The 25,458-nt window shown below is 46.2% G+C and overlaps 1 protein-coding gene across 3 annotated transcripts in view; it reads left to right on the top strand.

The window, feature by feature from the left end:
* The window catches only part of LOC134966629 (membrane-spanning 4-domains subfamily A member 4A-like), an 81,762-nt gene that overhangs the window by 5,711 nt on the left and 50,593 nt on the right, over positions 1-25,458 (top strand). Inside the window, exon 1 of one of the 3 annotated variants that reach the window (XM_063943524.1) lies at positions 2,037-2,122. The exons of the other annotated variants lie outside the window; for them this stretch is intronic. The gene's annotated coding sequence lies outside the window, so the exon portion shown is untranslated. Of the gene's footprint in view, positions 1-2,036; positions 2,123-25,458 lie in introns of those variants that run through there. 3 annotated transcript variants of the gene reach the window in all.

Genomic DNA, 25,458 nt, shown 5'->3' with positions numbered 1-25,458 from the left:
ATTGTCAGCTGCCCCCCCCCCCCACATATATGTGTGTGTATGTAGTCTCATATATATATATATATATATATACACAGTGGTCGAAGTGGAAATTTTGAAGTGGGGGTATGCAAAAGTCAAGGAAAAGGGGGCATGGTCACCCAAAAGGGGGCGTGTCCCGTGTAGTAGAACCCCTTATACTATCTAGTACTGGGGCCCCTTTCACATTATAGCACACGGTACGAGCCGAAATTCACATTATAGCACACTGAATGAGCCGAAATTCACATTATAGCACACTGAATGAGCCGAAATTCACATTATAGCACACTGAGTGAGCCGAAATTCACATTATAGCACACTGAGTGAGCCGAAATTCACATTGTAGCACACTGAATGAGCCGAAATTCACCTTGTAACACACTGAATGAGCCGAAATTCACCTTGTAGCACACTGAATGAGCCGAAATTCACCTTGTAGCACACTGAATGAGCCGAAATTCACCTTGTAGCACACTGAATGAGCCGAAATTCACCTTGTAGCACACTGAATGAGCCGAAACTCACATTGTAGCACACTGAATGAGCCCAAATTCACATTGTAGCACACTAAATGAGCCGAAACTCACATTGTAGCACACTGACTGAGCCGAAATTCACCTTGTAGCACACTGAATGATCCGAAAATTCACATTATAGCACACTGAATTAGCCGAAATTCACCTTGTAGCACACTGAATGATCCGAAATTCACATTATAGCACACTGTATGAGCCGAAATTCACATTATAGCACACTGAATCAGCCGAAATTCACATTATAGCACACTGTATGAGCCGAAATTCACATTATAGCACACTGAATGAGCCGAAATTCACATTATAGCACACTGAATGAGCCGACATTCACATTATAGCACACCGTATGAGCCGAAATTCACATTATAGCACACTGAATGAGCCGAAATTCACATTATAGCCACTGAATGAGCCGAAACTCACATTGTAGCACACTGTATGAGCCGAAATTCACATTATAGCACACTGAATGAGCCGAAATTCACATTATAGCACTCAAAATGAGCCGAAACTCACATTGTAGCACACTGAATGAGCCGAAACTCACATTGTAGCACACTGAATGAGCCGAAATTCACTTTATACCACACTCGGAGGGAGACAGTGCAAGCCACAGCCACTGGATAGAAGAGGGACGGGTGCCACAGGCCGCCTGATCACTGCCAGCGACAGTGATCGATTCGGGGGAAGAAAAAAAAAATCATATCTCTGCATAATTCGAGATTATATATATATATATATATATATATATATATATATATATATATATAAAACCAGTAGAAACATGCAGCGGCACTCAGAGACTCCTCCCAACACGTTAAAATGTAAACAGTGATTTATTGCATCCTGAAAGTGACCAACGTTTCGGGGCCGTGGCGCCCCTTTGTCAAGGTGATCACCAAAGGGGCGCCACGGCCCCGAAACGTTGGTCACTTTCAGGATGCAATAAATCACCGTTTACATTTTAACATGTTGGGAGGAGTCTCTGAGTGCCGCTGCATGTTTCTACTGGTTTCATGTCAATTCCCCCCAGAGGGCACCGAAGCTTAAAGTAAATAGGGTGTGTGCCGGGTCTAATACCGTGTGTGTGTGTGTGTGTGTGTGTGTGTGTGTGTGTGTGTATATATATATATATATATATATACACACACACAATGTATATCACTGTAGTAAAATAATACATTGAAAATATACATTGCCAGGATGCATGAGCAATTGTTTTATACAACAGAGACTTGACTCACCAAGCCCTGAGCACAGTAGAGATCCCGTGCAGTAGCATGTAGAGGGAGAAACGAGAGTGCAGGGAGAGAGATACTTTCCGTTTCACATTAGCAGAAGTCCGTGCCTTAGGAGGAATTTTTATGGCTGTTGGTGTATTAGCGTGGATTTCCATGACCCCACGCCCCCTGCATGCAGCTGTGAATACTGTGGCCGAGAAAGAGATCCACAGTGCGGCAGGGACATCACAGCTGTGCAGGGGACACTACAAAACAAACTCCCACCCTCACTCTCCCTGCAGCCTGCTCACTTCTGACAAGCAGCAGCTGAATCGACTTGTGAATGTGAGTGTTCGGGCCGGCCAGCAGCATGGCGAGCCGGCCATACAAGAGAGGAGACTGGGGCCGGTGATCTCTCCCGATGTCCCTGTGGCAGATAATGTGAAGGGGGTGGGTGGGGGGTGAGCTAGTAACAAGATGCAAGGAGGGGGGGAGGCAGCAGGTAACACTCTGAAGCGAGAGCCCAATTGCGCGGGGGGGGGGGCGGCGCGGCGTAGCGGGTAACGAGATGCGGCAGCAGAGTGCTGGTGCTGGAGGTGGGGGGACGGCAGGATGATATAGACAGCATTCTCTCATTCACTGACTGTGCGGTGCCGCCCTCCAGTGGTCGCCGCCCATAGGCAGCTGCCTAAAGCTGCCTAGTGGTAGCGCCGGCCCTGCATGGCAGCTTCCTGGGCTAAGAAGGCAAGGCTTTCGGCGAAGGATATATGTGCAGCAGCCACATGGTCTTCTATGCATACATTCTCCAGTCATTATGCGGTGGATGTTATTGATGCACACTTTGGAAAACGTGTCTTTGATGCAGCATTGAATTAAACAAATTATAATTTTCAGCATTGACAAGATGTCTGTGGTATTTTTTATTGCCCTCCCTATATTGAGTGTTGGTATATCCCAAGAGTAAGGGCTGCCATGAAGTAGTGTAGGAGAAAAAAGCAAATTATACTTACCGATAATTTCATTACTCCTAGATACCTCATGGCAGCCTACAATATACCCTCCCTTAGTAAAGTATAAATATAGCCTGGTCACAGGAGACACTCAAAAGACTAATGGAGGAAGGGGAGAAGCAGGGCTATATATATACCCAAGGTGGGTGGTCCTAAAGTGTTGAGAGGATTCCCTGTCTAAGTTTAGGAATAGGATACAATTCCCAAGAGTAAGGGCTGCCATGAAGTATCTCGGAGAAATGAAATTATCGGTAAGTATAATTTGCTTTTTTTGCAATCAACCTTGAATTAGTGCTTACAGGGGGTCCCTAATACCTAATGAAATAATATGGTGTAATATCTGCTGCTTCCGCCATACAAATGTGGCAAGTCCTTTTCAAGAATTGTTTTTCCATATTTGTTATTAAATTAAATAGTATTATTAATCTGCATGGTATATATGTTCTATCTGTTTGCATTAGTTTGCATGTAAGAAATAAGCAGTGTCAGCAGGAAATAGTTACTTTGTAAGTCAGATAAGTTTGTTCTTGGCAGAAATCTCTATGATATGTTCTGGAGTCATTTCCGGACAACAATAATTGAAAACAGATTTTTAAAATGCGGGAGAACAGGACACTGGATTTATAGCAAATGCTGCACCTGACTTGGGATTAAAAAAATAGAGGTATTTGTAGCACCCCAGGGTTGGCGGGTATGTCTAAGTTGTTGAGAGAGGTATCACAGGTGTTGGGTGGCTATATGACCGACCTTTCCCCTTGAAATGTGTCTCCCTGCCTGGACAGCTCCACTGCGAATGCACGGGATCTCGCGACTCACGCGAAATCCCCTGCGCAGTCCAGAGCCGGCATCCGCCACAGCCAGGGACAGCTCTGTCCCTGTTGTTCAGTTAGGACATTGCCACCTGCAGCTGTCGAAATCGATAACTGCAGGTGTGGGAACGGTAAGCGCTGATATGGACAGGGGCGCATAGAACCCCTGTCATGTACCGCATACCAGAACAGTTATACATGAGGGAGAAGTGGAATAGTGCACGTAACGTGTGTTGGATAGATTGATATGAAACAGGAGTGAGTCTGCAATTACAACAGGATGTCTTTTTATTGAGCCGCAATGAACTCTGGATTGAGGATGATGATTTGTTAATTGCCAAAAATATTAATTGCAAGAAGAATAGGGCATAGAAAGAAGATAAAGAGATGACAATTGACAACAATTCACATTACATTGGATCACTCAAAAATGCAAAAGACATGGGGCGTGGCCTAGGTATAGACTGAGGAGGATGTGTTCGTACTTAGCTCCTCAATATTTCACTAATTCGGGGGCTAAATATACCTGCTGCCCAGGCTTCTTCTGTTCTGCTGTGGCCTTTGGCACCTCTGCATTGTACCTGACCCTCCTGCTAACCTCCGGAGTGTGGACGCTGTCCGCCCCGGCCAGGGCCGGCTCCAGGCCTACTGGTACCCTGAGCGAGAACATGTAAAAGCGCCCCCCCCCCCCCCCCCCCCCCCCTCAAACCCTATGCGCGCACCGAAGGCACGTGTGCTCCAGGAAAAGCGGGTGTGGCCTCTGGAAAAGTGGGCGTGGCCTCATAACTTCATATTATTAGTCTATAAATAAATATATTTTCACACCCCCTCTACGCACACAATTAGCAGCCTTACACATAACAGCCACAGTAGTGTTCCTTACACACAATGTCTCCAGTATAGTGTCAGATACACATAATGTCTCCACTATAGTGCCAGATACACATAATGTGCAATGCCAGATAGACATGATATGCCCCCCAGCAGTGCCAGCTATACATGACATGCCCCCCAGCAGTGCCAGTTACACACAATATCCCCCCCAGCAGTGCCAGCTCCACATGATAGTATTCACTTTTTAGGGCAGGGTGCTGATCACAGGGAGGGAACATTTTTAAGTTAGGAGGGCAAAATGATGTACATACTGTAATGCTTGGTGTTCATCTACCTACATGGTAAAGCGTGGACAGTGCGCGCCGAAAAAATTTAGGGGCGTTGCTTCGTGGGGAAGGTGCGTGGCCACATAATAGTGGCAATTTGCATTACACCACACAGTAGTGCAGTTAATACACACTGCACCAGGTAGAACCTCCTAGACACTTTGCACCAGGCAGAGCACGTTAGACTCTTTGCGCCAGGCAGAGCACGTTAGACACTTTGCGCCAGGCAGAACACGTTAGACACTTTGCGCCAGGCAGAGCATGTTAGACACTTTGCGCCAGGCAGAGCACGTTAGACACTTTGCGCCAGGCAGAGCATGTTAGACACTTTGCCTAGCCACAGACGCCTAGCGGGAACACTACATGATATGCTCCCCAGCCGTGCCAGCTACACATGACATGCCCCCCAGCAGTGCCAGCAAAACATGACATGCCCCCCAGCAGTGCCAGATACATAAATGCCCCCACAGTTCCAGATATGCCCCCACAGTTCCAGATATGCCCCCACAGTTCCATATATGCCCCCACATTTCCAGATACATAAATGCCCCTACAGTGCCAGAAATGCCCCCACAGTGCCAGATATGCCCCCACAGTGCCAGATATGCCCCCACAGTGCCAGATACAGAAATGCTCCCACAGTGCCAGAAATGCCCCCACAGTGCCAGAAATGCCCACACAGTGCCAAAAATGCCCCCACAGTGCAGATATGCCCACACAGTGCCAGATAAATGCACCCACAGTGCCAGATAAATACCCCACAGTGCACATATGACCCCACAGTGCCAGATAAATGCCCCCACAGTGTGCCATCCATAAATGACCCCCCCCCCCAAAAAAAAATACCTGCGGCGTTGGAGGGGGAGGAGTACTGCTGTCCGGGTGAGGGCGGGTGCAGGTCCAGGTGCGGGCGGGCGGGCGGCCAGGCGACCTCCAAAGCGCTTGTGTGCGCTGTGCAGCGCCGGCGTCTGACGTTAGACACCGGCGCCGCTCAGCGCGCATAGCGCACACAACAGTTCAAGGACAATGCTGCACAGGGCCGGCTCCAGGTTCGAATATGGCGGCGCCAGCGCGCGGCGCCCATTAAGGGTGGGACCCTGCGCGGCCGCTCTATTCAAACATGCCTGGAGCTGGCCCCGGCCTCGCTTGGCATCTGAAGCCGCGGACTAGAGCTTGGAGCTCCTGCTGCGGCCAAATCCTCCGTCGGCTTGAATTCGGCTCTGGAAGCTGTCTTCTCACCTGGAATCCTGTGGTGGCGGTTCTCGCTGTCTGGGCGCTTGGGCTAGCCCACTACCTCCTCCGCTTCACGCCACACTCCCGGGCACTCTGAACACTAGATGATTGCAGACCTAGGGAGTGTGTGGAGACGCCATCCTGCATGGCTGTGAGGGAGAATCTGCCAACTCATTCCAGTCGGTGAGAGGTATACACACTTGAGCCCTTTGCTCCCCTCTGAGCTTTATTGCCCCACTAGACATCCCAGCACTGGGGACACTGACAATTCCTGCATAATAGCACCATAAAAAGAGACAATACAGGTTGAGTATCCCTTATCCAAAATGCTTGGGACCAGAGGTATTTTGGATATCGGATTTTTCCGTATTTTGGAATAATTGCATACCATAATGAGATATCATAGTGATGGGACCTAAGTCCAAGCACAGAATGCATTTATGTTACATATACACCTTATACACACAGCTGGAAGGTAATTTTAGCCAATATTTTTTGTAACTTTGTGCATTGAACAAAGTGTATCTATAGTCACACAATTCATTTATGTTTCATATACACCTTATACACACAGCCTGAAGGTCATTTAATACAATATTTTTAATAACTGTGTGTATTAAACAAAGTTTGTGTACATTGAGCCATCAAAAAACAAAGGTTTCACTATCTCACTCTCACGCCAAAAAGTCCGTATTTCGGAATATTCCGTATTTCGGAATATTTGGATATGGGATACTCAACCTGTATTATAAAAAGAGGGGGGAGTTGCCTGACGGGGGAAGCAGCAAGCCACATGGTGGAAAAGCGCCTCCATTTCCAGCCTTTACTGACCTATTGCAGTGCCCCTACTAGCTTTCAGTGGGCTTATTCCTCGCCCCTGACTGTCACCCTGGTTCATCTGGCGTGGTGCTTCTTGAGAGGCAGACCTGATTCTCCTAATTGCTCCCTGCACGTCCAGGTTGGTTGGGCACCAAAAAACGTACAAAACAGTGCAGCTAGTTGGGTACCGGCCCCTGCTCTCTGGTGTCCATACCCCTGGCTGTTGGGGGCACTGAGGGGTCAGGCCACCCCTGCCCCTGGAGCTTGCCATATCACCCTGCTGAGGTGGAGAGCCCTCCTTGTATACCTGCTAGCACCCTGGCTTTACACCACCTTAAGCTTTCCAATATTCTAACAGATCAGAGCTGCACCGCTCAGGATTCCTCTCCACACTGGTTACTTTCACTAAGGCCTTTTTTATCCCCCTACCTAGCAGATAGACTATTACTCTCTGTGACTCTGCTATCTGGGCTCCTCTGAACACTGGGAGTACAACAAGCTCATGTATAGACTGTGCACCCCCTTTTTTGTGTGTATCTTTGTGCCATTGATACCCTCTTCACCATGATTAATGATTAGTTCTGTGGCCACCCTAATGCTCACCTGAAGTCGGATAGAGCGGTCTCCCCTGGGTGTTTTTATTCATTGTCCTCCCAATTCCTTGCTTCTCTGAACTTCCTTTTCCCCTGAAGGTTCATTAATAATATTAAAATATATACACCGGTTTGGTCCACATGCAGAAATCTTCGACCAAGGCTCCTAAACAAGGGGATGCTGATATCTCTCAACACTTTACTATGGGTACCAAAAACACCTAAAATAGGGGTCACCCCTCCCCTCCTCACGTTCCTATGGATAACTCTCCCAAATCGCCTCTGCTCTTTCCACTAAGGATGATATTTTAGCTCTCCGTTCTCTTATCACAGACAATCTCTGGAGTCCAAATTGGATAAAGCAGTGGCCTCAATTAAGACGGATATTTCCTCTCTCGCCTCCAGAGCCACCAAAATGGAAGCCCGTCAGGACAACTTCCAGAAAAATGTAAATGACATGGGTCGTGACCTGGACCAGATCATCTCAGAATTGTCTGAACTTCGTACTAAAAATTATGATCTTGAAAATCGTGATCACAGATGTAATCTCAACATCCGCAACATTCCGGAATCAGTCAGCACGGATAATCTGGAACCCTATCTCTATACTCTATTCTCCTTTCTGATACCTGATCTGGGGGATACACAGCTTCCACTGGAAAGGGCCCACCGTGCCCTTCGCCCTAAGCCTAGGGATGGTGACCCTCCATGAGATGTGGTCCTACGTTTTCTCAGGTTCAAAGATAAGGAAAGGATCTTGTTTTCTACTCGAAGAAAGCCTCATGTTCTTTTCAATTCGACTAAACAACAGTTTTTCCAAGATCTGGCCCCTCTGACCATTGCTAAACGGAGGGAACTCCGTGACCTCACCATGGCTCTACGAGATAGAAACATCCAGTATCGGTGGGGATTCCCCTTCAAGCTGATCGTAGACCTTCAGGGGAAAACTGTCATCATAAGGGATCTCCATGAAAGCAAAGACTTGTTGTCACACATAGAAGAATCTGGACCCCCCCTGATGCTGATCACTCAGCTTAGCACCTCACTTCTTCATTGGGAAGGACACTCTTTTGCCCCCCTTTTTTTTCCTTTTTCTTTTGACCTCCTCATGAGCTTTTTTCACGGATACTGTTTCTGTGATTATCAATCTCCTTGCATTCTCGTATAACCATAACTGACTGTTTACTATGCGTGATCTCTACCTTATTACAAAAATGTGTGAAGTTCAGTTTTTTACTCATTTACCCCCCCCCCTTTTTATTTATTTTATTTTTTATTTTTTCCATGTTCCCCCAATGGACTCCTTTACTGGTCACTCTAAACAATGGTTTATACTTGCTATGTTTATTCCTTCCTGATTGGCCATGTACCAGTTTTCACCAGTCATCCCTGCTACTGTACATTCATAGTTGCCTAGTTTTGTGCCAGCTCTACTTGCCGTTGCTTCTTTACTCACAATATCAATCCCCTTCCAGTTTGAGAGGCTTTTGCTTGGGCTCCCTGCCAATTATATTTTTTGGTCGGCTGTGGTGATGCGGACCCTGGTGCAGACCCTCTATGCTTATCGGCCATACATCCCCTGATATGTTTGTACTTCTAAACTTTTAATAACTCACTGATTTTTCTAGTGTTTATTATGCCCTATTTTTTCTCTCTCCCTCTGCCGCACTCACCCACGGGAGCCCATCCCCTCTCTCGACTTCTGTTTATATTGCATCCATTTATTTAGCACACCATTTATCCTCCTGTTAGGATGTTACTCTATTTATTAATCCCCCCATGTGATATTATTCACGTAAGTGCTCCCCCCACACACTTTTACACTGATTTCCTTGTGGCAACTAGGATATATTTTCCTTCGCTCATTTGGACCTCTACGTGCTAATTATTGAGTACAGTACCTGCATCTTTTCTATGTTGAGTAACTTATTCTTCCTTTTCACTAATCTCCTGTATCTTGCTCAACCAAGGTTGAGTACTCTACCCCTTTTTCTTTTTCTTTAACTCTCTGCTTTGAGCGAGTCGTCCTCTATACTTCATCTCTTTCTGTCTTTCCACTTTACTCCTTCCTCCCTCAGAAACATGGCGTTTACTATTGCCTCTATGAATGTTCGGGGCCTTAACACGCCCCAGAAACACTCTCACCTGTTCTGCACGATCCGCACATTACGAGCAGTCATAGTCCTGCTTCAGGAAACACATTTCAGGGACCCAGGGCACCCTCCCCTATCTTCCAAACATTTCTCCACTGTGTTGTACTCCTCAAGCAAATCCAAACATAATGGAGTCTCTATCTTGATCAACAACAGCGCGGCGTTTGTACGCAAGTCCGTACAAGGTACGGGACTCATTTACGCAGATAGCGTAAAAGGTACATAGAGTGCATATTAAGTCTAGCGGCCGCAGCGGCTCCATGGTAAAAGTGTGTTTAAAGGTATAGCTTTATGTTTAAAGATAAAATCGACATTATCAACTATAAAACATTTGAGTGTACTCTTGTCCCTCATCTGACATTTACTTTGAATAAAGTTCTTAAAGGCGACCTCTTCCTTAATGAATCTACTAAAGTGTTAATTACTGTTATTCCCAAACCGGGTAAAGACCAACAACTAGTTTCCAACTACCACCCTACTTCCCTCCTAAAGGCCCACCTAAAACTCTTCAGTCAATATCAGTGATACTAACTACTGCACCGCTAATTATTTCTAACCATTTAAAGTCAAGAGACTGACTAATCAGCTGAGTCTGAAAAGCCTATATACTAACCATACTAATAAGGCTGGGAGTTACAATCGCATTTGTGTTTAATGCTCTGCAGGATCGACTGGAACGCAGGATGAGATTGTTGTTACTAATAATTATTGAATTTTTTATATTGTATTAATAAAGGTACATATCTTTTTAACAAGCGCTGTGATTTGTGTTTTTACTTTGAATAAAGTTCTTAAAGGCGACCTCTTCCTTAATGAATCTACTAAAGTGTTAATTACTGTTATTCCCAAACCGGGTAAAGACCAACAACTAGTTTCCAACTACCACCCTACTTCCCTCCTAAAGACCCACCTAAAACTCTTCGCAAAAATACTGGCCTTACGCCTGAACCCACTTTTCCCGTCTCTCATACATCCCGACCAAGTCGGATTCGTCCCTTCCCGTCAAGCTCTGGATAACACCAGACGCACCATTAACCTGATTCATCATGCCAACACCACCAAACTCCCCTCTCTGCTGCTGTCCTTAGATGTGGAGAAGGCCATTGATAGGGTCTCTTGGCCTTTTCTCAATCAAACTCTCCATGGCTTTGGTTTTCAAGGGGAATTCCTCCAAGCCATCACAGCACTTTATCATAACCCCTCTACTTTGGTCCTGACGAGTGGAATTCTTTCAGACTCCTTTCCTATCACCAACGGCACACGCCAAGGATGTCCCCTGATGCTTCTTATATTCGCTTTAATAATTGAACCTTTAGCCTGTCGTATTCGTCTTAATGCGGATATTATGGGTTTTACTATCAAAAATTTGCAGTACAAACTTTCCCTTTTCACTGATGACATCCTCCTTACTCTTACTAACCTGTTAATTTCCCTACCTAACCTTTTCAAAGAACTGGCTCTCTATGGGGACTTCTCTGGCTATAAGGTTGACAATGATAGATCAGAAGCTCTCCCCCCTACATATCCCAAATGACACACTGAATGTTCTTAAAACCAACTTTGCTTTCACTTGGCGTCATGCCTCCATTAAATACTTAGGTGTCCATATTACCAAATCTTATTACTCTCTATAGGAAGCGAATTACACTCCATTATTTAAAGAGATATCTCAAAATATTCTAGCTTGGAAAAGGCATTTCATTTCCTGGATAGGTAGAATTAATGCTATTAAGATGAATGTTCTCTCCAAGATATTATGAGGTCTATTTATTAACATAATATTTACTAAAATAGGTTGTTTTCACACCTTTTTCACATTATTTAGTATCACCTGAATGTATTAAAGGGCATTTGGAGCGGTTTTCATGAAAAACTGCCCCAAACCCTTTAATTCACTTTTTTTTAGTAAGCCACATTGCATTCCCCATACTTATAATGGGAAATGCGATCTGACCAGATTTACTAAAAATAAAAATGTGAAAAAATACCGCAGAGTGCCTATTGATAATCTCACCAGTTTAGGCTGGCAAGATAGCAGGGCAGTACTGGAATAGGCAGGCATTTGCCCAGGTTTCTATGCCCCTGTTGTGGACCCGGCAGTGTGATCAACTATGTGTGTCAGATGGACACACAAGCTGATCAAAGTGTTAAAAAAAAAGTAAAAACAAAAAAAAACATACTCACCTGTCCAGGGAGCCAGTGTCCACTGCTCCGCTGAGCCCTGCCGGGTACCGGCTCCCCCATGTGCTGTGCTGTGACCCCGATGCAGTAAAGTGATGCTGCAAAGCGGCAGCGCACTTTACCGCACCGGGGGTCACTGCAGCACACAGGATCCGGAGCCTGGCGCCCAAGCAGAAGCAGTGCAGAATGGCTCCCTGGATAGGTGAGTATATTATCCTGCTGGGGGGGCCAGCGGAGCATGGGGGGTAGTCACGGCAGGGAAGGTGTCAACCGGGCATCGGCGGTAGCAGCGATGTTGGCGTGGGCGGTGAATGTGCAGCAGGACATCGGGGTATTTTTTATGAAAAATACCCTGATGATGCTGCGAAAAGGAATCGCAGGGACAGAGCATGACTGCAAGCTCTGTCCCTGCATGCGATAATTGATACATCCCTACGACATTATCAATTATCGCAGTGCGAGTTTGGGCGATTTTATCACGACTTTCCCATCCAAGATGCGGATGGTGATAAATAGGCCCCTATATCTTTTCAAGACTCTTCCTATCCCTGTTCCTCTCTGGATTTTGACATCTTTTCAGACTCCATATGGTAAATTCATTTGGAATGACAAAAGGCTAAGGTTCTGTAGGGAAACTCTCCAGAGGAGCTCTACATGTGGTGGTCTGGGCCTCTTGACATATTATTATGCCTCAGCTCTATGCCAGTTAGTTGCTTGGCACTCCCCAAGATATATGAAATGATGGGTTGATTGGAGAGTAACCTAGCTCAGGTTGATTCTATTTCTTGCCTCCCATGGCTCCTTCGAGCACAAAACTATTCAGTCAGTGCCAACAGTCTCCTTAATGCTATCGGTTTGGGACTCACAATGTGCTAAGCTTTCCCTTAACACATTCCCCTCCCCTCTAACTCCCATTTGGAATAACCCCTCCTTTGCCCCAGGTCGATCCTCTCACAGGGCTTCCACTTGGTCTAAGGCTGGTATCACCTGCTTTTACCATATACTACATAATAGCACACAATGGGGCAGATGTATTAACCTGGAGAAGGCATAAGGAAGTGATAAACCAGTGATAAATGCAAGGTGATAAACACACCAGCCAATCAGCTCCTAACTGTTAATTTACATATTGGAGTTGATTGGCTGGTGTGTTTATCACCTTGCATTTATCACTGGTTTATCACTTCCTTATGCCTTCTCCAGGTTAATACATCTGCCCCCATATTCCTTTGCAGACCTTCGAACGAAACACTCCCTCCCCAAGTCTTCTTTCTACCAGTACCTTCAGATTTGAAATTTTGTTATGTCCTCTACTAGGAAAGCGCCTCTTTCCACTGTCCTGACTCCAATTGAATGCCTTTGTATATATCGCTCCACAGATAGAGGCATTATCTTTATCCTGTATCAGTCCATTTTGTCGCCAGACTCTCCCCCCGTGCTTCACATGAACTTGCATGGAAAACTGACTTGGGGAATTCCCTCGATGACGACACGTGGGACACTATACGATTAAATATCTCTAAATGTTCTATCAGCGTCTCCATCAAGGAGAACTCCTACAAAGTCTATATGCGCTGGTATCTCGTCCCAGAATACTTACACCAAATATATCCCAATACGTCAAACCTCTGTTGGCGCCATTGTTGCCAAATAGGCTCTTATTTTCATATTTTGTGGTGGTGCCCTAAGATCGCTTCCTTTTGGTCCTTGGTCCGAACCCTCATTAAGTCAATCATACCTGACTACCCCCCACACTCAGCCGAGACGCTCCTTCTGTGTGCCCCAGCCTGCCAGCTATCTAAGTCTGAAAACAAATTGGCTCTCCATATAACCTGTGCAGCTCAGCTCCAAATTGCTAAGTCTTGGAAACAATCAACCCCCCACCCATCATAAACTTGTGAGTCATATCTGGTTTTTAGCAAGGATGGAGTATCTCTCCTCCCTGATGAACAACAAAGTGGACAAATTTCACGCCACCTGGGCACCCTGGTATGCTAAATTTCAATTGGCTCTTCCATGCCTCCGTTAATTCTCCCTGCCCTTTCACTAATTTTTCCTTTCCCCCCCGGCTCACTCTCTGCTCTACTCTTTTCTGTCTTATACTTTTTTTCTTGTCTTTACCTCTTTCCCTCCCTCTTCTCGCTTCCTTTCTCTAACGTCCTAGTGGATGCTGGGAACTCCGTAAGGACCATGGGGAATAGCGGGCTCCGAAGGAGGCTGGGCACTCTAGAAAGATCTTAGACTACCTGGTGTGCACTGGCTCCTCCCACTATGACCCTCCTCCAAGCCTCAGTTAGATTTCGTGCCCGGCCGAGGTTGGATGCACACTAGGGGCTCTCCTGAGCTCTTAGAAAGTTATAGTCTTCGAATTTGTTATTTTCAGTGAGACCTGCTGGCAACAGGCTCACTGCAGCGAGGGACTAAGGGGAGAAGAAGCGAACTCGCCTGCTTGCAGCCGGATTGGGCTTCTTAGGCTACTGGACACCATTAGCTCCAGAGGGATCGACCGCAGGCCCAGCCTTGATGTTCGGTCCCGGAGCCGCGCCGCCGTCCCCCTTACAGAGCCAGAAGCAAGAAGATGGTCCGGAAAATCGGCGGCATGAAGACTCTGTCTTCACCAAGGTAGCGCACAGCACTGCAGCTGTGCGCCATTGCTCCTCTCACACACTTCACACTCCGGTCACTGAGGGTGCAGGGCGCTGGGGGGGGCGCCCTGAGGCAGCAATAAAAACACCTTGGCTGGCTAAAATACCTCAATATATGGCCCCAGGGGCTATATATGAGGTAAATACCCCTGCCAGAATTCCATAAAAAACGGGAGAATAGGCCGCGAAAAAGGGGCGGAGCCTATCTCCTCAGCACACTGGCGCCATTTTTCCCTCACAGCTCGGCTGGAGGGAAGCTCCCTGGCTCTTCCCTGCACAGTAAGAGGGAAAAGAGAGGGGGGGGCATTAAAATTGGCACTGTATACAGTATATTATATAAAAGCTATTAGGGACATAACTCAGTTAGTCTTTGTATATATATAGCGCTCTGGTGTGTGCTGGCATACTCTTACTCTGTCCCCCCAAAGGGCTTTTGTGGGTCCTGTCCTCATTTAGAGCATTCCCTGTGTGTCTGCGGTGTGTCGGTACGGCTGTGTCGACATGTTGAATGAGGAGGCTTATATGGTGACAGAACAGAGGCCGATATATGTGATGTCGCCCCCTGTGGGGCCGACACCAGAGTGGATGGATAGGTGGAAGGTATTAACCGACAGTGTCAACTCCTTACATAAAAGGGTGGATGACGTAACAGCTGTGGGACAGCCGGCTTCGCAGCCCGCGCCTGCCCAGGCGTCTCAAAGGCCATCAGGGGCTCAAAAACGCCCGCTCTCTCAGATGGCAGACACAGATGTCGACACGGAGTCTGACTCCAGTGTCGACAAGGTGGAGACATATACACAATCCACTAGGAACATCCGTGACGTGATCCCGGCAATAAAAAATGTGTTATACATTTCTGACTTTAACCCAAGCACCTCTAAAAATGGGTTTTAGGTTTGGGGAGAAAAAACAGGCAGTGTTGTGTTCCCCCATCAGATGAATAAATGAAGTGTGTGAAAGCGTGGGTTCCCCCGTTAAGAAACTGGTAATTTATAAAAAGTTACTGATGGCGTACCCTTTCCCGCCAGGTGGATAAGTTACGCTGGGAGATATCCCCTAGGGTGGATAAGGCGCTCACACGTTTGTCAAAAAAGGTGGCACTGCCGTCTTAGGATACGGCCACTTTAATAGGTACCTGTTGATAAAAAACAGGAGGCTATCCTGAAGTCTGTATTTACACACTCAGGTACTAGACTGAGACCTGCAGATAGTGCTGCTGCAGCGTGGTCGGTGACCCTGTCAAACAGGGATACTAGTTGGCAAACATAAAAACATATTAAAGACGTCGTCTTATATATGGGGGATGCACAGAGGGATATTTTGCCGGCTGGCATCCAAAATAAATGTAATGTCCATTCTGTCAGGAGGGTATTAGAGACCTGTCACTGGACAGGTGATGCTGACTTAAAAAGCGCATAGAGAGCCTTATAAGGGTGAGGAATTATTTGGGGATGGTCTCTTTGACCTCGTATCCACAGCAACTGCTGGGAAGAAATAATTTTACCTCAGGTTTCCTCACAGACAAAGGTACAGTCCTTTCGGCTTCAGAAAAGCAAGCGGGTCAAATGGCGCTTCCTTTCTGTACAGAGACAAGGGTAGAGGGAAAAAAGCTGCACCAGTCAGCCTGTTCCCAGAATCAAGATTCTTCCCCCGCCTCCTATGAGGCCACACCATGACGCGGGTGCTCCACAGGTGTAGCCAGGTACGGTGGGGGGCCGTCTCAAAAATTTCAGCAATTAGTGGGCTCGCTCACAGGTGGATCCCTGTTTCTTTCAAGTAGTATTTCAGGGGTACAAGCTGGAATTCGAGATGTCTCCCCCCAGCCGTTTCCTAAAATATGCCTTGCTGACAACTCCCTCAGGCAGGGAGGCTGTGCTAGAGGCAATTAATAAGCGGTATTCCCAGCAGGTAATACTCAAGGTGCCCCTACTTCAACAAGGACGGGGTTACTATTCCACACGGGTTGGGGTACCGAAACCGCATGGTTCGGTGTGACCCATTTTATATTTAAAATCCTTGAACACAAAAATTCAAGTTCAAGATGGAATCGCTCAGGGCGGTTATTCCAAGCCTGGACGAGGGGGATTACATGGTATCCTGGGACATCAAGGATGCTTACCTGCATGTCCCCATTTACCATCCTCGCCAGGAGTACCTCAGATTTGTGGTACAGGATTACCATTACCAAGTCCAGACACTGCCGTTTGGACTGTACATGGCACCGAGGGTGTTTTATCAAGGTAATGGCCGAAATGTTGATACTCCTTCAAAAAAAAAGGGAGTTGTAATTATCCCGTACTTGGACAATCTCGTTATAAGGGCGAAGTCCAAGGAGCAGTTGGTAGTCGGGGTAGCACTATTTTGGAAAGTGCTACAACAGCATGGTTGGATTCTAAACAGTCCAAAGTCACAGCTGGTTCCTATGACACGTCTACTGTTCCTGGGGATGGTTCTGGACATAAACCAGAAATAGTGTTTCTCCCGGAGGAGAAAGCCAAGGAGTTGTCATCTCTAGTCAGAGACCTCCTGAAGCCAAAATAGGTAGCGGTGCATCATTGCACGCGAGTCCTGGGAAAAATGGTAGCTTCCTACGAAGCAATCCCATTAGGCAGGTTCCATACAAGAACTTTTCAGAGGGACCTGTTGGACAAGTGGTCCGGATCGCATCTTCCGATGCATAGGCTGATAACCCTGTCTCCAAGGACCAGGGTATCTCTACTGTGGTGGCTGCAGAGTGCCCATCTTCAAGAGGGCCGCAGGTTCGGCATACAGGACTAGGTCCTAGTGACCATGGATTCCAGCCTTTGAGGCTGGGAGGCAGTCACACAGGGAAGAAATTTCCAGGGACTTTGGTCAAGTCAGGTTATTTCCCTACACATAAATATTCTGGACCTGAGGGCCATTTACAATGCCCTGAGGCCGGCAAGGCCTCTGCTTCAAAACCAGCCGGTACTGATCCAATCAGACAACATCACGGCAGTCGCCCATGTAAACCAACAGGGCGGCACAAGAAGCAGGATGGCGATGGCAGAAGCCACAAGGATTCTCCGATAGGCGGAAAATCATGTGTTAGCACTGTCAGCAGTGTTCATTCCCGGAGTGGACAACTGGGAAGCAGATCTTCTCAACAGACACGACCTCCACCCGGGAGAATGGGGACTTCCTCCAGAAGTCTTACAATAGGATTGTACACCATTGGGAAAGGCCACAGGTGGACATGATGGCGTCCCGCCTCAACAAAAAGCTATAAAAGATATTGCACCGGGTCAAGGGACCCTCAGGCGATAGCTATGGACGCTCTGGTAACACCGTGGGTGTACCAGTCGGTTTATGTGTTCTCCCCCCTGCCTCTCATACCAAAGGTACTGAGAATAATAAGAAGGCGAGGAGTAAGAACGATACTCGTGGATGGCCAAGAAGAGCTTGGTACCCAGAACTTCAAGAATTTATATCAGAGGACCCATGGCCTCTGCCACTCAGACAGGACCTGCGGCAGCAGGGGCCCTGTCTGTTCCAAGACTTACCGCGGCTGCGTTTGTCGGCATGGCGGTTGAATGCCGGATCCTGAAGGAAAAGGGCATTCCGGAGGAAGTCATTCCTACGCTTACTAAAGCCAGGAAAGAGGTTACAGCAACTCATTATCACCGCATATGGCGAAAATATGTTGCATGGTGTGAGGCCGAAAGGGCCCCAACAGAGGAATTTCAACTAGGTCGATTTCTGCATTTCCTGCAAGCAGGAGTGACTATGGGCCTTAAATTGGGTTCCATTAAGGTACAGATCTCGGCTCTGTCGATTTTCTTTCAAAAAGAACTAGCTTCAGTACCTGAAGTTCAGACATTTATAAAAGGAGTGCTGCAGAGTCAGCCCCCGTTTGTGCCTCCTGTGGCACCTTGGGATCTCAACGTGGTGTTGAGTTTCTTAAAATCACATTGGTTTGAACCACTAAAAACCGTGGATCTGAAATATCTCACGTGGAAGGTGGTTATGTGATTGGCCTTGGCTTCTGCCAGGCGAGTATCAAAGTTGGCGGCTTTGTCTTGTAAAAGCCCTTATTTGATTTTCCATATGGATAGGGCAGAATTGAGGACTCGTCCCCAGTTTCTCCCAAAGGTGGTGTCAGCGTTTCACCTGAACCAGCCTATTGTGGTGCCTAGGCTACTAGGGACTTGGAGGACTCCAAGTTGCTAGACGTTGTCAGGGCACTGAAAATATATGTTTCCAGAACGGCTAGAGTCAGAAAATCTGACTCGCTGTTTATCCTATATGCACCTAACAAGCTGGGTGCTCCTGCTTCTAAGCAGACTATTGCTCGTTGGATTTGTAGTACAATTCAGCTTGCACATACTGTGGCAGGCCTGCCACAGCCAAAATCTGTCAAAGCCCATTCCACAAGGAAGGTGGGCTCATCTTGGGCGGCTGCCCGAGAGGTCTCGGCTTTACAACTTTGCCGAGCAGCTACTTGGTCAGGGGCAAACACGTTTGCAAAAATTCTACAAATTTGATACCCTGGCTGAGGAGGACCTGGAGTTCTCTCATTCAGTGCTGCAGAGTCATCCGCACTCTCCCGCCCGTTTGGGAGCTTTGGTATAATCCCCATGGTCCTTACGGAGTTCCCAGCATCCACTAGGACGTTAGAGAAAATAAGAATTTACTCACCGGTAATTCTATTTCTCGTAGTCCGTAGTGGATGCTGGGCGCCCATCCCAAGTGCGGTTTATCTGCAATACTTGTACATAGTTATGGTTAACTAAATCGGGTTATTGTTGAGCCATCTGTTGAGAGGCTCTATTGTTTCATACTGTTAACTGTGTTTCATATCACGAGTTGTACGGTGTGATTGGTGTGGCTGGTATGAGTCTTACCCGGGATTCAAAATCCTTCCTTATTGTGTACGCTCGTCCGGGCACAGTACCTAACTGAGGCTTGGAGGAGGGTCATAGTGGGAGGAGCCAGTGCACACCAGGTAGTCTAAGATCTTTCTAGAGTGCCCAGCCTCCTTCGGAGCCCGCTATTCCCCATGGTCCTTACGGAGTTCCCAGCATCCACTACGGACTACGAGAAATAGAATTACCGGTGAGTAAATTCTTATTTTTCTCTATCCCACTCTCTCTTTTTATTTATCTGTTTTTATAACTCTCTTCGAGTTCCACTGGTTGGCCCTTAGGGATGTACTTTTTCCATACTTTTTGTTTGTTTTTAGTAGAAAACTCAGAGCATATGAATTTTAGTGTACAAATGATTGCTCTCATTTAGGTTCCAGATTACGTCAATATGTACCTATTTTTACTGCACTCCAAAAGTATCTATTTTTCTTTTTACTTGTCATTGTTGATATCTTTTTTTTTTTTAAATTGTGATTAAAAAAAAAGAATGCAAAAGACAATCAAATCACAGATATTTGCGTATTACAATAATAAACTATAATGTGGTGATGAAAAGAGTAGTGAAAAACACAATTTCACAATAACAGTTGACAAAATCATAGCTTTCCCTAACCAAGTTGTTATAATATTCAACGGCAAATAACATTGGAGCTTTCTTTAAATCCTGTGGTGCCACAGTTTTGCAATGGGGGAATGGCACATGTGAACACAAGTATTCCTGGGTTAGTACGAATGTCACTGTATCTCAGTCTTATTCAAAAAGGATGTGGCTAGTGAAGGGATTGTAGTGTTCCCTGACAAATGCAGCTTACTTAGTAGTAAGGGGTCCTTGGGCAAATATACTCAGGGGGATATCCAATTATCCCCGGAAAAACATGGGACTTTTTTCCGATGTCTCACGATTTATTTATTTTTTAAACCTGTGTGTTTTCGTGTGAAACAGCCCTGTTTTCGGACGAAAACGGAGCTGTTTCCGGGGATTCTGCTTCACCTGCCGGAGGCAGGTGAAACAAAATGATAAGCCGGCGCGTGCCGCGGCTTATCGGGGCTAATTAGCTAGCCCCCGGCGGGACAATTAACCCCGGTAGAATACCGGGGCTTTTTATGGATATCTGCCTCAGTCTCTGTGTCCAGATAAAGTAACTTACTTTTACTTGCATAAATGACTCGGGGCCCGATTCAGCATGAGTTGCAAAAGTGCTAAAATCTATTTGGCGATTTTAGCACTTCTGCGCATGTGTGCAATCCGCTGTGCGCATGTGCGAGGACTTAAACTGCGATCACATGCACAGGCATGTCTGAACCATTTGCGGGCGTACCATAGTGACTGCGTGACAGCACACGCAGCCGATGCGACCCAAAACATGGCGGCCCTCCGTCTGCCTATGTCTGCCCACAATCACTAAATATCTCTCAGTACTTAAGCATGGAGTGTTTTTCTTAGCTATACTCAAACAGGGACTGATTTGTAAGATGTTGCGCTGTAAGGCTATATTACACTGCTTGCTCCCGTTAAACTGCAGTGTGTGACAAATTGGATCCTTGGGCCAGGTACTTGGTGTGCCGGTGATTCGTGACAATAATAGTCTCTGTGTACTCACTCAGAACTTCTGTACTAGATGTGCTCACTAGCTGGACCACAGGCACACACACCACTTTCCGCATTGCCACATTATTATTAGTGATGTGCACCGGAAATTTTTCGGGTTTTGTGTTTTGGTTTTGGATGCGGTTCCGCGGCCGTGTTTTGGATTCGGACGCGTTTTGTCAAAACCTCCCTGAAATTTTTTTGTCGGATTCGGGTGTGTTTTGGATTCGGGTGTTTTTTTACAAAAACCCTTAAAAACCAGCTTCAGTCATAGAATTTGGGGGTCATTTTGATCCCATAGTATTATTAACCTCAATAACCGTAATTTACACTCATTTCCAGTCTATTCTGAACACCTCAAACCTCACAATATTATTTTTAGCCCTAAAATTTGCACGAGGTCACTGGATGGCTAAGCAAAGCGACCCAAGTGGCCGACACAAACACCTGGCCCATCTAGGAGTGGCACTGCAGTGTCAGATAGGATGGCAGATTTAAAAAATAGGCCCCAAACAGCACATGATGCAAAGAAAAAAAGAGGTGCATCAAGGTCGCTGCATGGCTAAGCTAAGCGACCCAAGTGGCCGACACAAACACCTGGCCCATCTAGGAGTGGCACTGCAGTGTCAGACAGGATAGGCGATTTAAAAAATAGGCCCCAAACAGCACATGATGCAAAGAAAAAAAGAGGTGCACCAAGGTCGCTGGATGGCTAAGCTAAGCGACCCAAGTGGCCGACACAAACACCTGGCCCATCTAGGAGTGGCACTGCAGTGTCAGACAGGAATGCCGATTTAAAAAATAGGCCTCAAACAGCACATGATGCAAAGAAAAAAAGAGGTGCACCAAGGTCGCTGGATGGCTAAGCTAAGCGACCCAAGTGGCCGACACAAACACCTGTCCCATCTAGGAGTGGCACTGCAGTGTCAGACAGGATGGGCGATTTAAAAAATAAGCCCCAAACAGCACATGATGCAAAGAAAAAAAGAGGTGCAACAAGGTCGCTGGATGGCTAAGCTAAGCGACCCAAGTGGCCGACACAAACACCTGGCCCATCTAGGAGTGGCACTGCAGTTTTCTAGCGAGAGGATAAGTGCTTCCATCCTCATGTGAATCTGAACCACTAGCCATGAACATAGGCCAGGGCCTCAGCCGTTCCTTGCCACTCCGTGTCGTAATTGGCATATTGGCAAGTTTATGCTTCTCATCAGATGCTTTTAATTTTTGGGTCATTTTACTGAACTTTTGTAGTATACTTGACGACACAGAGGTAGAGCAATGGACTACTGTACCGTACTGCTATATATATATATATATATATATACATACTGGTGGTCAGCAAAATTCTGCACTGTCCTCCTACTATATACTGCGCACAACTAAAATGCAGCACAGGTATGGATGCATAGTATATTTGACGACACAGAGGTAGAGCAGTGGACTACTGTACCGTACTGCTATATATATACTGGCAGTCAGCAAAATTCTGCACTGTCCTCCTACTATATACTGCGCACAACTAAAATGCAGCACAGGTATGGATGCATAGTATACTTGACGACACAGAGGTAGAGCAGTGGACTACTGTACCGTACTGCTATATATATACTGGTGGTCAGCAAAATTCTGCACTGTCCTCCTACTATATACTGCGCACAACTAAAATGCAGCACAGGTATGGATGCAAAGTATACTTGACGACACAGAGGTAGAGCAGTGGACTACTGTACCGTACTGCTATATATATACTGGTGGTCAGCAAAATTCTGCACTGTCCTACTATATACTGCGCACAACTAAAATGCAGCACAGGTATGGATGCATAGTATACTTGACGACACAGAGGTAGAGCAGTGAACTACTGTACCGTAATGCTATATATATACTGGCGGTCAGAAAAATTCTGCACTGTCCTCCTACTATATACTGCGCACAACTAAAATGCAGCACAGGTATGGATGCATAGTATACTTGACGACACAGAGGTAGAGCAGTGGACTACTGTACCGTACTGCTATATATATACTGGTGGTCACAGCAAAATTCTGCACTGTCCTCCTACTATATACTGCGCACAACTAAAATGTAGCACAGGTATGGATGCATAGTATACTTGACGACACAGAGGTAGAGCAGTGGACTACTGTACTGTACTGCTATATATATACTGGCGGTCAGAAAAATTCTGCACTGTCCTCCTACTATATACTGCGCACAACTAAAATGCAGCACAGGTATGGATGCATAGTATACTTGACGACACAGAGGTAGAGCAGTGGACTACTGTACCGTACTGCTATATATATATACTGGTGGTCAGCAAAATTCTGCACTGTCCTCCTACTATATACTGCGCACAACTAAAATGCAGCACAGGTATGGATGCATAGTATACTTGTCGACACAGAGGTAGAGCAGTGGACTACTGTACCGTACTGCTATATATATACTGGTGGTCAGCAAAATTCTGCACTATCCTCCTACTATATACTGCGCACAACTAAAATGCAGCACAGGTATGGATGCATAGTATACTTGACGACACAGAGGTAGAGCAGTGGACTACTGTACTGTACTGCTATATATATACTGGCGGTCAGAAAAATTCTGCACTGTCCTCCTACTATATACTGCGCACAACTAAAATGCAGCACAGGTATGGATGCATAGTATACTTGACGACACAGAGGTAGAGCAGTGGACTACTGTACCGTACTGCTATATATATACTGGTGGTCAGCAAAATTCTGCACTGTCCTCCTACTATATACTGCGCACAACTAAAATGCAGCACAGGTATGGATGCATAGTATACTTGACGACACAGAGGTAGAGCAGTGGACTACTGTACTGTACTGCTATATATATACTGGTGGTCAGCAAAATTCTGCACTGTCCTACTATATACTGCGCACAACTAAAATGTAGCACAGGTATGGATGCATAGTATACTTGACGACACAGAGGTAGAGCAGTGGACTACTGTACCGTACTGCTATATATATACTGGTGGTCAGCAAAATTCTGCACTATCCTCCTACTATATACTGCGCACAACTAAAATGCAGCACAGGTATGGATGCATAGTATACTTGACGACACAGAGGTAGAGCAGTGGACTACTGTACCGTACTGCTATATATATATATACTGGTGGTCACAGCAAAATTCTGCACTGTCCTCCTACTATATACTACAATGTAGCACAGATATGGAGCGTTTTTCTGGCAGAGAACCTAGATATTTTCAGTACACTGAGCACAGATATTTGCAAGCACACTGAGCACAGATATTTGCAGCACACTGAGCACAGATATTTGCAGCACACTGAACACAGAAACTGAGAGAACGCAGCCACGTCCTCTCACTATCATCTCCAAAGCACGAGTGAAAATGGCGGCGACGCGCGGCTCCTTATATAGAATACGAATCTCGCGAGAATCCGACAGCGGGATGATGACGTTCGGGCGCGCTCGGGTTAACCGAACAAGGCGGGAAGATCCGAGGCTGCCTCGGAACCGTGTAAAATGGGTGAAGTTCGGGAGGGGTTCGGATCCCGCGGAACCGAACCCGTTCATCACTAATTATTATATTACAGCTGGAACTTGGAATAATGGGGGTCATTCTTTTTTGCACTGCTGCGACCAGGTAATCGCCGCCTACAGGGGAGGGGGTTAGGGCTGTGCAGGGCTGCAATCGCTTGCGCAGAGAGCTGCACAAAACAAAAATTTTGTGCAGTCTCTGCACAGCTCAGGACTTACTCACCTGCTGCGATGATTCGGCTTGGAGCTGACATCAGGAACCCTCCCCTTCAACGGCTGGGCACACCTGCGTTTTTCCGGACACTCCTCGAAAAACGGTGAGTTGCCGCCCAGGTCCGCATTCTGCCTGTCAATCTTCTTGCGCATTGTGCCTGCGCATTGCTGCCTGCGCGCATGTGCAGTTCTGACCCGTTCGTACCGCTGCGAAAAATTGCAGCATGCGAACTGGTCGGAATGACCCCCAGTGTGTGATAGTAATAATTAGAGCTGCAAACCTGACCATTTTTACTGGGTTTGGCTCTAATTTGTTTTTGGATTCGGTTTTGAATTTCGGCTGTGACTGGTTTTGGTGTTTTTTTTCAAAAGCTAAAATCACTTAATTTAGGCCTGTTTTGGTTTCTTTGATATTATTGACCTCAATAATCTTAATTTCCAGTAATTTCCACTCAATTTTAACCAACTCACAGCTCACAATATTGTTTTCATCCAGATTAGGCCAAAAGGCTGCACCGAGCTAACTGGCAGAGGTAAGGTCTAGCGGCAAAAAGATAATAAAAGAAGACTTAAAAAAGATTGATTGATTAATTGATTATGGTAAGCAACTGTATGGTCTACCTTATCCATATTGAAGAACTCAACATACACAAGTTGCACAATTGAAAAGAGCAATTATTTTTCACTTTTTTCGCAAATGAGAACTCACAGCGGAGAATCAGCTCGCTTATATTTATTATGTAAACAATAAAAGAAGAAGGAAAAAAAAAGATTGATTTGATTGTGGTAGGCGTTGGCAACTGTATGGCCCACTAGGGAAGACACTGACGTGAATTAACTTTTCTCTGT

This window comes from Pseudophryne corroboree, chromosome 10 (genome assembly GCF_028390025.1).
Source record: "Pseudophryne corroboree isolate aPseCor3 chromosome 10, aPseCor3.hap2, whole genome shotgun sequence".
NCBI classification, from domain to species: Eukaryota; Metazoa; Chordata; class Amphibia; order Anura; family Myobatrachidae; genus Pseudophryne; species Pseudophryne corroboree.
The sequence above is the reverse complement of the archived record's forward strand: the minus strand, read 5'-3'. Positions and strand labels throughout refer to the sequence as shown.